Source organism: Pristiophorus japonicus, chromosome 14 (genome assembly GCF_044704955.1).
Source record: "Pristiophorus japonicus isolate sPriJap1 chromosome 14, sPriJap1.hap1, whole genome shotgun sequence".
Taxonomy (NCBI): Eukaryota; Metazoa; Chordata; class Chondrichthyes; family Pristiophoridae; genus Pristiophorus; species Pristiophorus japonicus.
The window spans coordinates 87,268,639-87,281,947 of NC_091990.1; the positions used below are offsets into that span (position 1 = coordinate 87,268,639).

The 13,309-nt window shown below is 45.3% G+C and overlaps 1 protein-coding gene across 3 annotated transcripts in view; it reads right to left on the reverse strand.

Annotated features, from left to right (window-relative positions):
* pamr1a (peptidase domain containing associated with muscle regeneration 1a) overlaps positions 1-13,309 on the reverse strand; it is a 319,049-nt gene that overhangs the window by 215,267 nt on the left and 90,473 nt on the right. The window lies entirely within an intron of this gene.

Here is a 13,309-nt window from a genome sequence, read left to right on the forward strand (position 1 = left end):
ACTGATCCCACTATCCCTGTCATGTATTCAACCAGCATTGTAACCCATGTGTAACCTGACCTAAGTTGTACACTGTGAGAACAATGACCACTAGGTGGTTAACTTGTGGAAGACACTCCTAACCTGGACCTTCGGGTAGAAAAGGGGAAGCTCCGCAACTTCATCACTTGAGTGCTAAGGAATAAAGGACAGTTCACAGACTGACCTTCTCTCAAGCATGGGCCTCGTGTGCATTTATACTGTATAGTAAGGACGAATCAATGGCGACGAGAAACTGGGATTTAAACCACGCGAGCATGGCCACTAGCAGAACAGACGAGAGGTACTGTGTTAAGAAATGGTTGGGACAGAGATTCAACATTGTTAAAGCAGCACACAGTTCTCCACGCAGACAAGGGCAATCGGGCATGACCCAACATATAGTCGAACCCAGAGGGGGAGTTCGACAGAGACAATGGCAAGCTGAATGGCGATTCACACCATTGCAAGGGACAATGCAGCCAGTAATGGGGCCATCAACACCTGTTAATGGTGCACTCAAGGGCAATAACAGGGGCAGTCAGGGACGATCGACTGGCAAGGGACCTTTTGTTTCCAACAGCAGCTCATGTTGGAGGCGTGGAGGCACACACTCAGCCGGAGTTTGCAGAGATGAGCAAAATACCTGCAGAAATTGCAGAAATGAACGCTGGGGGAAATCGCTGGAAGCTGAAGTTCAGCGAGTTCATGTGGAGCATGTATACAGTTCATATACCAGGACTTCACCGATAATGATGAAAGTGCTCCTCAATGGCATCCCAGTATCAATGGAGCTAGACACGGGGGCCAGCCATGGGTATCAAACAGTTCGAAAAGTTGTGGGCGTCCAAGGCCAGGAGGCCAAAATTATCGCCGATTGACGCACAGCTACGGACAGACACAAAGGAGATCATTCCGGTGCTCGGCAGCGCCACGGTAATCGTGACCCACAAAGATTCGGAGAAAAGGTTGCCACTCTGGATTGTCCCGGGGGACGGTCCCGCACTACTGGGGAGGAGTTGGCTTGCTGTCATGAACTGGAAATGGGGCAATGTCAGTGCAATTTCCTCTGTGGAGCGAGTATCATGCTCACAGATCCTGGACAAATTTGACTCGTTATTTCAACCCGGCATTGGCACTTTCATGGGGGCCAAGGTAGTGATTCACATAAACCTGGACGCCAGGCCAGTACACCACAAGGCCAGGGCGGTGCCGTACGTGATGCGGGAAAAGATAGAAGGCGAATTGGACCGCCTGCTGAGGGAAGGCATCATCTCGCCAGTCGAATTCAGTGACTGGGCGAGCCCGATTGTGCCGGTGCTCAAGGTAGATGGGTCGGTCAGGATATGTGGCGATTACAAGGCCACCATCAATCGGGTGTCACTCCAAGACCAGTACCCGCTACCGAGAGCGGAGGACTTCTTTGCGACGCTATCCGGTGGCAAACCTTTTTCAAAATTGGACCTGACCTCAGCTTACATGACCCAGGAGCTGGCGAGTGAGTCGAAGAAGCTGACTACCATCACAACACACAAGGGGTTGTTTGAGTACAATAGATGTCCTTTCGGGATTCGCTCGGCCGCCACGATCTTCCAACGAAATATGGAAAGCCTCCTCAAGTCGATTCCAGGGTCGGTGATTTTTCAGGACGACATCCTCATCACGGGTTACGATACGGAAGAACACCTCCACAACCTGGAGGAGGTGCTACGCAGACTGGACCGGGTAGGTCTACGACTGAAAAAGGCGAAGTGCGTCTTCCTTGCTCCAGAGGTAGAATTCCTGGGGATGAGGGTAGCAGCAGATGGAATCAGCCCTACTGCGTCCAAGATAGAAGCGATCCAGAGAGCACCCAGACCCCGTAACACAATGGAGCAGCGTTCATTCCTGGGGCTCCTGAACTATTTTGGTAACTTCTGAGGGGGCTACCGAGCATGCTGCTGAGATGGTCATGGCTGTTGAAGCTTTCGAAAGCGAAGGCTCACCCGTGACAGCTCGTCAGATTAAAGTCTGGACAAATAGAGACCCGCTATTGTCTCCAGTCAAGAAATGTGTCCTGAATGGGGACTGGGCAGCCACAAACAGGGCATGCCCTGAGGAATTTAAACCATTTCACAGGCGCAGGGATGAACTCTCGATTCAGGCCGATTGCTTACTGTGGGGAAACCGTGCAGTCATGGCAGGGAGGTGTTCATCAGAGAACTCCCCAATGAGCACCCGGGCATTGTCATGATGAAGGCAATTGCCAGGTCACACGTTTGGTGGCCAGGGATAGACGCAGATCTGGAACTTTGTGTTCACAGGTGCAACACGTGTGCCCAGCTGGGCAACACACCCAGGGAAGCCCCCCCTTAGCCCCTGGCCCTGGCCCGCCAAGCCTTGGTCACACATCCATGTGGACTACGCAGGTCCTTTCATGGGAAAAATGTTTTTGGTTGTAGTAGACGCCTACTCCAAATAGATCGAGTGTGAAATTTTAAATTCAAGCACATCCTCTGCCACGGTAGAAAGTCTACGGGCAATGTTCGCCGCCCACGGTCTACCGGACGTCTTGGTCAGTGACAATGACCCGTGTTTTACAAGCATTGAATTCCAGGACTTCACGGCAGGCAATGGAATTAACCATGTCAGAACGGCACCTTTCAAGCCGGCCTCAAACGGCCAGGTAGAACGAGTCGTGCAGATAATCAAACAGGGGATGCTCAGAATCCAAGGGGGTTCCCTACAAAGGCGCTTATCACGCCTCTTGTTGGCCTACAAATCCCAACCACACTCGCTCACAGGGGTTCCACCCGCAGAGCTGCTAATGAAAAGGACGCTCAAAACCAGGTTATCCCTTATACACCCCACCATGAAAGAAATTGTCGAGAGCACGCGCCAGTCACAATATGACTACCATGACAGGAATGCGAGGGCGCGATGTATTGATGTAAATGACCCTGTTTTTGTCCTCAACTACGCTGCAGGGCTCAAATGGCTCGCAGGCACTGTGATTGCCAAAGAGGGAAATAGGATTCTGGTAGTTAAACTTACCAATGGACAAATCTGCCGCAAACATGTGGATCAAACAAAAAGGAGGTTCAGCAACCCCGTAGAAGAAGCAGAGGAAGAACACGACATAGAGTTCACTTCACCACAGGTGACTGAACACCGGAACCAAAGGGAGGAGAGCCCAGTCACTGTGGGCAGTCCAGACAGGCCTGTGGCACCGCAAGCAGCAGACACTCAGGCCAGCGCCCAACAACCGGACCCCCAACTCAGGCGCTCTACAAGGGTGCGTAAACTACCAGAGAGACTTAACCTGTGATCCCAATATGACTTTGGGAGGGGGAGGTGATGACATGTATTCAACCAGCATTATAACCCATGTATAATCTGACCTAAGTTGTACACTGTGAGAACAATGACCACTAGGTGGTGAACTTGTGGGAGACACTCCTAACCTGGACCTTCGGGTAGAAAAGGGGAAACTCCGCCCACCTTCATCACTTGAGTGCTAAGGAATAAAGGACAGCTCACAGACTGACCTTCTCTCAAGCATGGGCCTCGTGTGCATTTATACTGTATAGTAAGGACGTATCAATCCCTCTCACTGATCCCATTCCCCTCTCACTGATCCACTATCCCTCGCACTGATCCCACTCCCCTCTCACTGATCCCACTCCCCTCTCACTGATCCCATTTCCCTCTCACTGATCCCACTATCCCTCTCACTGATCCCACTCCGCTCTCACTGATCCCACTCCCCTCTCATTGTTTTGTTACCACTGATTTAGGGAATTCTGCTCCTCATTCAGTTGCTGCAGCATTCAGGCAGCCAGCTGTTTGGACTTTAAAGAATTCACATTCAGAGCCCATTAGCTCACTGCTGTGCGCAGTTACATTTCATTAGTATTTATTCTGGAGAGCTGAACTCAGTGGAGCAAAATGATTGATCACAGGAGAAACAGTAAATATTGGCCAAATCTAAGAGAACCCAAATAAACAGCAACATGGTTACTCGGGACAAATAAACAGCAGCATGGTTACTAGGGCAATTAAATTTGTGTACACTTACTGGGCACAAATAAACTCAAGTACAATTAATGGGGACAGATATACACGAGTGCGGTTACTGGGGACAGATATATACGAGTGCAGTTACTGGGGACAGATATACATGAGTGCAGTTAATGGGGACAGATATACACAAGTGCAGTTAATGGGGACAGATATACACGAGTGCAGTTACTGGGGACAGATATACACGAGTACTGTTACTGGGGTTACTAGATGGAGTAGGAGTATAGTACCTGCTTAACTAGATGGAGTAGGAGTATAGTACTAGCTTTACTAGATGGAGTAGGAGTATAGTACCTGCTTAACGAGATGGAGTGGGAGTATTGTACCAGCTTGACAAGATGGAGTGGGAGTATAGTACCTGCTTAACTCGATGGCGTGTGAGTATAGTACCAGCTTAACCAGATGGAGTGGGAGTATAGTACCAGATTAACTCGATGGAGTGGGAGTACAGTACCAGATTAACTCGATGGAGTTGGAGTATTGTACCTGCTTAACGAGATGGAGTGGGAGTACAGTACCAACTTAACTCGATGGAGTGGGAGTATAGTACCAACTTAACTAGATGGAGTAGGAGGATAGTAACTGCTTAACTAGATGGAGTGGGAGTATAGTACCAATTTAACTGGATGGAGTTGGAGTATAGTACCAGTTTAACTAGATGGAGTGGGTATATAGTACCAGCTTAACTAGATAGAGTAGGCATATTGTACCAGCTTGACTAGATGGAGTGGGAGTATAGTACCTGCTTAACTAGATGGAGTGGAAGTATTGTACCAGCTTTACTCGATGGAGTGGGATTATAGTACCAATTTAACTAGATGGAGTAGGAGTATCGTACCAGATTAACGAGAGGGAGTGGGAGTATGTACCAACTTAACTAGATGGAGTGGGATTATAGTTCCAACTTAACTAGATGGAGTGGGAGCATTGTACCAGCTTTACTCGATGGAGTCGGAGTATTGTACCAGCTTGACTAGATGAAGTAGGAGTATTGTACCAACTTAACTAGATGGAGTGGGATTATAGTACCAGCTTAACTAGAATGAGTGGGAGTATAGTACCAGATTAACTTGGTGGAGTGGGAGTATTGCACCAGATTAACTCGAGGGAGTGGGAGTATAGTACCAGCTTAACTAGATGGAGTGGGAATATAGTACCAGATTAACTAGATGGAGTGGGATTATAGTACCAACTTAACTAGATGGAGTGGGAGTATTGTACCTGCTTTACGAGATGGAGTGGGAGTATAGTACCTGCTTAACGAGATGGAGTGGGAGTATTGTACCAGCCTAACTAGATGGAGTGGGAGTCTAGTACCAAATTTTCAAGATGGAGTGGGAGTATTGTACCAGTTGAACTAGATGGAGTGGGAGTATAGTATCTGTTGAACGAGATGGAGTGAGAGTATAGTACCAGATTAACGAAATGGAGTGGGAGAATTGTACCAGCTTGACTAGATGGAGTGGGAGCATAGTACCAACTTAACTAGATGGAGTAGGAGTATAGTACCTGCTTAACGAGATGAGTGCGTGTATAGCACCAACTTAACTAAAAGGAGTAGGAGTACAGTACCAGCTTAACAAGATGGAGTAGGAGTATAGCACCAGATTAACTCGAGGGAGAGGGAGTATAGTACCAGCTTAACGAGATGGAGTGGGAGTATAGTAACAGATTAACTAATGGAGTGGGAGTATTGTACCAGCTTAACTAGATGGTGTGGGAGTACAGTATCTGCTTAACTAGATGGAGTGGGAGTACAGTACCAGCTTGACCAGATCGAGTGGAAGAATAGTACCAGCTTAACTCGATGCAGTGCAAGTATAGTACCAGGTTGACTAGATGGAGTTGGAGTATTGTACCTGGTAACTCGGTGGAGTGGGAGTATTGTACCAGCTTAACTAGATGGAGTGGGAGTACAGTACCAACTTAACGAGATGGAAAGGGAGTATTGTACCAGCTTTACTAGGTGGAGTGGGAGTAAAGTACCAGTTTAATAGATGGAGTGGGAGTTTACTATCTGCTTAACGAGATGGAGTGGGAGTATTGTACCAGCCTAACTAGATGGAGTGGGAGTATTGTACCAGCCTAACTAGATGGAGTGGGAGTACTGTACCAGCTTTACTAGATGGAGTGGAGTATTGTACCAGCTTGACTAGATGGAGTGGGAGTATTGCACAAGATTAACTAGAGCGAGTGGGAGTATAGTACCAGCTTAACTAGATGGAGTGGGAGTATCGTAACACATTAACTAGATGGAGTGGGAGTATAGTACCAACTTAACTAGATGGAGTGGGAGTATTGTACCAGCTTTACTAGATGGAGTCGGAGTATTGTACCAGCTTAACTCGATGGAGTGGAAGTATTGTACCATCTTAACTAGAGGGAGTGGGAGTATAGTACCAGATTAACTCGAGGGAGTGGGATTATAGTACCAGATTAACTAGATGGAGTTGGAGTATTGTACCTGGTAACTAGGTGGAGTGGGAGTATTGTACCAGCTTAACTAGATGGAGTGGGAGTATAGTACCAACTTAACGAGATGGAAAGGGAGTATTGCACCAGATTTACTAGATGGAGTGGGAGTATTGCACAAGATTAACTAGAGGAAGTGGGAGTATAGTACCAGCTTAACTAGATGGAGTGGGAGTATAGTAACAGATTAACTAGATGGAGTGGGAGTATTGTACCAGCCTAACTAGATGGAGTGGGAGTATTGTACCAGCCTAACTAGATGGAGTGGGAGTACTGTACCAGCTTTACGAGCTGGAGTGGAGTATTGTACCAGCTTGACTAGATGGAGTGGGAGTATTGCATAAGATTAACTAGAGGGAGTGGGAGTATAGTACCAGCTTAACTAGATGGAGTGTGAGTCTGGTAACAGATTAACTAGATGGAGTGGGAGTATAGTACCAACTTAACTAGATGGAGTGGGAGTATTGTACCAGCTGAACTCGATGGAGTGGAAGTATTGTACCATCTTAACTAGAGGGAGTGGGAGTATAGTACCAGGTTAACTAGATGGAGTGGGAGTATAGTACCAGATTAACTAGAGGGAGTGGGATTATAGTACCAGCTTAACTAGATGGAGTGGGAGTATCGTACCAGATTAACTAGAGGGAGTGGGATTATAGTACCAGCTTAACTAGATGGAGTGGTAGTATAGTGCCAGCTAAACTAGATGGAGTCGGAGTATTGTACCAGATTAACTAGAGGGAGTGGGAGTATAGTACCAGGTTAATTAGATGGAGTGAGGGGAAAGTACCAGATTAACTGGAGGGAGTCGGAGTATAGTACCAGAATAACTCGATGGAGTGGGAGTAGAGTACCATATTAACTAGAGGGAGTGGGAGTATAGTACCAGATTAACTAGATGGAGTGGGAGTATAGTACCAGATTAATTAGATGGAGTGGGAGGAAAGTACCAGATTAACTGGAGGGAGTCGGAGTACAGTACCAGCTTTACTAGATGGAGTGGAGTATTGTACCAGCTTGACTAGATGGAGTGGGAGTATTGCACAAGATTAACTAGAGCGAGTGGGAGTATAGTACCAGCTTAACTAGATGGAGTGGGAGTATCGTAACAGATTAACTAGATGGAGTGGGAGTATAGTACCAACTTAACTAGATGGAGTGGGAGTATTGTACCAGCTTTACTAGATGGAGTCGGAGTATTGTACCAGCTTAACTCGATGGAGTGGAAGTATTATACCATCTTAACTGGAGGGAGTGGGAGTATAGTACCAGATTAACTCGAGGGAGTGGGATTATAGTACCAGATTAACTAGATGGAGTTGGAGTATTGTACCTGGTAACTAGGAGGAGTGGGAGTATTGTACCAGCTTAACTAGATGGAGTGGGAGTATAGTACCAACTTAACGAGATGGAAAGGGAGTATTGCACCAGCTTTACTAGATGGAGTGGGAGTATTGCACAAGATTAACTAGAGGGAGTGGGAGTATAGTACCAGCTTAACTAGATGGAGTGGGAGTATAGTAACAGATTAACTAGATGGAGTGGGAGTATTGTACCAGCCTAACTAGATGGAGTGGGAGTATTGTACCAGCCTAACTAGATGGAGTGGGAGTACTGTACCAGCTTTACGAGCTGGAGTGGAGTATTGTACCAGCTTGACTAGATGGAGTGGGAGTATTGCATAAGATTAACTAGAGGGAGTGGGAGTATAGTACCAGCTTAACTAGATGGAGTGGGAGTCTGGTAACAGATTAACTAGATGGAGTGGGAGTATAGTACCAACTTAACTAGATGGAGTGGGAGTATTGTACCAGCTGAACTCGATGGAGTGGAAGTATTGTACCATCTTAACTAGAGGGAGTGGGAGTATAGTACCAGGTTAACTAGATGGAGTGGGAGTATAGTACCAGATTAACTAGAGGGAGTGGGATTATAGTACCAGCTTAACTAGATGGAGTGGGAGTATCGTACCAGATTAACTAGAGGGAGTGGGATTATAGTACCAGCTTAACTAGATGGAGTGGTAGTATAGTGCCAGCTAAACTAGATGGAGTCGGAGTATTGTACCAGATTAACTAGAGGGAGTGGGAGTATAGTACCAGGTTAATTAGATGGAGTGAGGGGAAAGTACCAGATTAACTGGAGGGAGTCGGAGTATAGTACCAGATTAACTTGATGGAGTGGGAGTAGAGTACCAGATTAATTAGATGGAGTGGGAGGAAAGTACCAGATTAACTGGAGGGAGTCGGAGTACAGTACCAGCTTTACTAGATGGAGTGGTAGTATAGTACCTGCTTAACTAGATGGAGTGGGAGTATTGTACCAGATTAACTAGATGGAGTGGGAGTATTGTACCAGCTTTACTAGATGGAGTGGAGTAAAGTACAAGTTTAATAGATGGAGTGGGAGTACAGTATCTGCTTAACTGGATGGAGTGGGAATATTGTACCAGCTTTACAAGATGGAGTGGGATTATCGTACCAGCTTAACTAGATGGAGTGGGAATATAGCACCAGATTAACTCGATGGAGTGGGATTATAGCACCAACTTAACGAGATGGAGTAGGAGTATTGTACCTGCTTTACGAGATGGAGTGGGAGTATTGTACCAGCTTAACTAGATGGAGTGGGAGTATAGTATCTATTTAACTGGATGGAGTGGGATTATAGTACCAGATTAACTAAATGGAGTGGAAGAATTGTACCAGCTTGACGAGATGGAGTGGTAGTGTAGTACCTGCTTAACTAGATGTAGTGGGAGAATTGTACCAGCTTTACTAGATGGAGTGGGAGTATAGCACCAACTTAACTAGATGAAGTAGGAGTATTTTACCAACTTAACTAGATGGAGTGGGAGTATAGTACCAGCCTAACTAGAATGAGTAGGAGTATAATACCATATTAACTTGGTGGAGTGGGAGTATTGCACCAGATTAACTCGAGGGAGTGGGAGTATAGTACCAGCTTAACTCGATGGAGTGGGAATATAGTACCAGATTAACTAGATGGAGTGGGACTATTGTACCTGCTTTACGAGATGGAGTGGGAGTATAGTACCTGCTTAACGAGATGGAGTGGCTGTATTGTACCAGCTTAACTAGATGGAGTGGGAGTATAGTACCAAATTTTCAGGATGGAGTTGGAGTATTGTACCATTTGAACTTGATGGAGTGGGAGTATTGTACCAGCTTAACTAGATGGAGTGGGAGTATAGTATCTGTTTAACTAGATGGAGTGGGATTATAGTACCAGATTAACTAAATGGAGTGGAAGAATTGTACCAGCTTGACGAGATGGAGTGGTAGTATAGTACCTGCTTAACTAGATGGAGTGGGAGTATTGTACCAGCTTTACTAGATGGAGTGGGAGTATAGCACCAACTTAACTAGATGAAGTAGGAGTATTTTACCAACTTAACTAGATGGAGTGGGAGTATAGTACCAGCTTAACTCGAATGAGTGGGAGTATAATACCATATTAACTTGGTGGAGTGGGAGTATTGCACCAGATTAACTCGAGGGAGTGGGAGTATAGTACCAGCTTAACTCGATGGAGTGGGAATATAGTACCAGATTAACTAGATGGAGTGGGACTATTGTACCTGCTTTACGAGATGGAGTGGGAGTATAGTACCTGCTTAACGAGATGGAGTGGCTGTATTGTACCAGCTTAACTAGATGGAGTGGGAGTATAGTACCAGATTAAATAGATGGAGTGGGAATATTGCACCAGATTAACTAGTGGAGTGGGAGTATAGTACCAGCTTAACTAGATGGAGTGGGAGTATAGTAACAGATTAACTCGATGGGGAGGGAGTATAGTACCAACTTAACTAGATGGAGTGGGAATATTGTACCAGCTTTACTAGGTGGAGTCGGAGTATTGTACCAGCTTAACTAGAGGGAGTGGGAGTATAGTACCAGATTAACTAGATGGAGTGGGAGTATAGTACCAGATTAACTAGATGGAGTGGGAGTATAGTACCAGATTAAATAGAGGGAGTGGGATTATAGTAACAGATTAACTAGAGGGAGTGAGAGTATAGTACCAGATTAACTAGAGGGATTGTGAGTATAGTCCCAAATTAACTAGATCGAGTGGCAGTATTGTACCAGCTTTACTAGATGGAGTGGTAGTATAGTACCTGCTTAACTAGATGGAGTGGGAGTATTGTACCAGCTTTACTAGATGGAGTGGGAGTATTGTACCAGCTTTACTAGATGGAGTGGGAGTATAGTACCAACTTAACTAGATGAAGTAGGAGTATTGTACCAACTTAACTAGATAGAGTGGGAGTATAGCACCAACTTAACGAGATGAAGTCGGAGTATTTTACCAACTTAACTAGATGGAGTGGGAGTATAGTACCAGCTTAACTAGAATGAGTGGGAGTATAGTACCATATTAACTTGGTGGAGTGGGAGTATTGCACCAGATTAACTCGAGGGAGTGGGAGTATAGTACCAGTTTAACTAGATGGAGTGGGAATATAGTACCAGATTAACTAGATGGAGTGGGACTATTGTACCTGCTTTACGAGATGGAGTGGGAGTATAGTACCTGCTTAACTAGATGGAGTGGCAGTATTGTACCAGCTTAACTAGATGGAGTGGGAGTATAGTACCAGATTAACAAGATGGAGTGGGAATATTGCACCAGATTAACTGGAGGGAGTGGGAGTATAGTACCAGCTTAACTAGATGGAGTGGGAGTATAGTAACAGATTAACTAGATGGAGTGGGAGTATAGTACCAATTTAACTCGATGGAGTGGGAGTATTGTACCAGCTTTACCAGGTGGAGTCGGAGTATTGTACCAGCTTGACTCGATGGATTGGGAGTATAGTACCTGCTTAACTCGATGGAGTGTGAGTATTGTACCAGCTTAACTAGAGGGAGTGGGAGTATAGTACCAGATTAACTAGATGGAGTGGGAGTATAGTACCAGATTAACTAGAGGGAGTGGGATTATAGTACCAGATTAACTAGATGGAGTTGGAGTATTGTACCAGCCAGCTTAACTAGATGGCGTGGGAGTATAGTACCAGCTTAACTAGATGGAGTCGGAGTATAGTACCTGCTTAACTCGATGAGTGGGTGTATAGCACCAACTTAACTTGATGGAGTCGGAGTATAGTACCAGCTTAACAAGATGGAGTAGGAGTATAGTACCAGATTATCTAGATGGATTGGGAGTATTGTACGAGCTTTACGAGATGGAGTGGAGTAAAGTACCAGTTTAATACATGGAGTGGGAGGACAGTATCTGCTTAACTAGATCGAGTGGGAGTATTGTACCAGCTTTACTAGATGGAGTGGGATTATAGTACCAACCTAACTGGATGGAGTGGGAGTATAGTACCAGCTTAACAGGATGGAGTGGGAGTATAGTACCAGATTAACTAGATGGAGTGGGAGTATTGCACCAGATTAACTAGAGGGAGAGGGAGTATAGTACCAGCTTAACTAGATGGAGTGGGAGTATAGTAACAGATTAACTAAATGGAGTGGGAGTATAGAACCAATTTAACGAGATGGAGTGGGAGTATTGTACCAGCTTTACCAGATGGAGTCGGAGTATTTTACCAGCTTAACTAGATGGAGTGGGAGTATAGTACCAGATTAACTAGATGGAGTGGGAATATTGCACCAAATTAACTAGTGGGAGTGTGGGTATAGTACCAGCTTAACTAGATGGAGTGGGAGTATAGTAACAGATTAACTCGATGGAGTGGGAGTATAGTACCAACTTAACTAGATGGAGTGGGAATATTGTACCAGCTTTACTAGGTGGAGTCGGAGTATTGTACCAGCTTAACTAGAGGGAGTGGGAGTATAGTACCAGATTAACTAGATGGAGTGGGAGTATAGTACCAGATTAAATAGAGGGAGTGGGATTATAGTACCAGATTATCTAGAGGGAGTGCGAGTATAGTAACAGATTAACTAGAGGGAGTGAGAGTATAGCACCAGATTAACTAGAGGGAGTGTGAGTATAGTCCCAAATTAACTAGATCGAGTGGCAGTATTGTACCAGCTTTACTAGATGGAGTGGTAGTATAGTACCTGCTTAACTAGATGGAGTGGGAGTATTGTACCAGCTTTACTAGATGGAGTGGGAGTATTGTACCAGCTTTACTAGATGGAGTGGGAGTATAGTACCAACTTAACTAGATGAAGTAGGAGTATTGTACCAACTTAACTAGATAGAGTGGGAGTATAGCACCAACTTAACGAGATGAAGTCGGAGTATTTTACCAACTTAACTAGATGGAGTGGGAGTATAGTACCAGCTTAACTAGAATGAGTGGGAGTATAGTACCATATTAACTTGGTGGAGTGGGAGTATTGCACCAGATTAAATCGAGGGAGTGGGAGTATAGTACCAGTTTAACTAGATGGAGTGGGAATATAGTACCAGATTAACTAGATGGAGTGGGACTATTGTACCTGCTTTACGAGATGGAGTGGGAGTATAGTACCTGCTTAACTAGATGGAGTGGCAGTATTGTACCAGCTTAATTAGATGGAGTGGGAGTATAGTACCAGATTAACAAGATGGAGTGGGAATATTGCACCAGATTAACTGGAGGGAGTGGGAGTATAGTACCAGCTTAACTAGATGGAGTGGGAGTATAGTAACAGATTAACGAGATGGAGTGGGAGTATAGTACCAATTTAACTCGATGGAGTGGGAGTATTGTACCAGCTTTACCAGGTGGAGTCGGAGTATTGTACCAGCTTGACTCGATGGATTG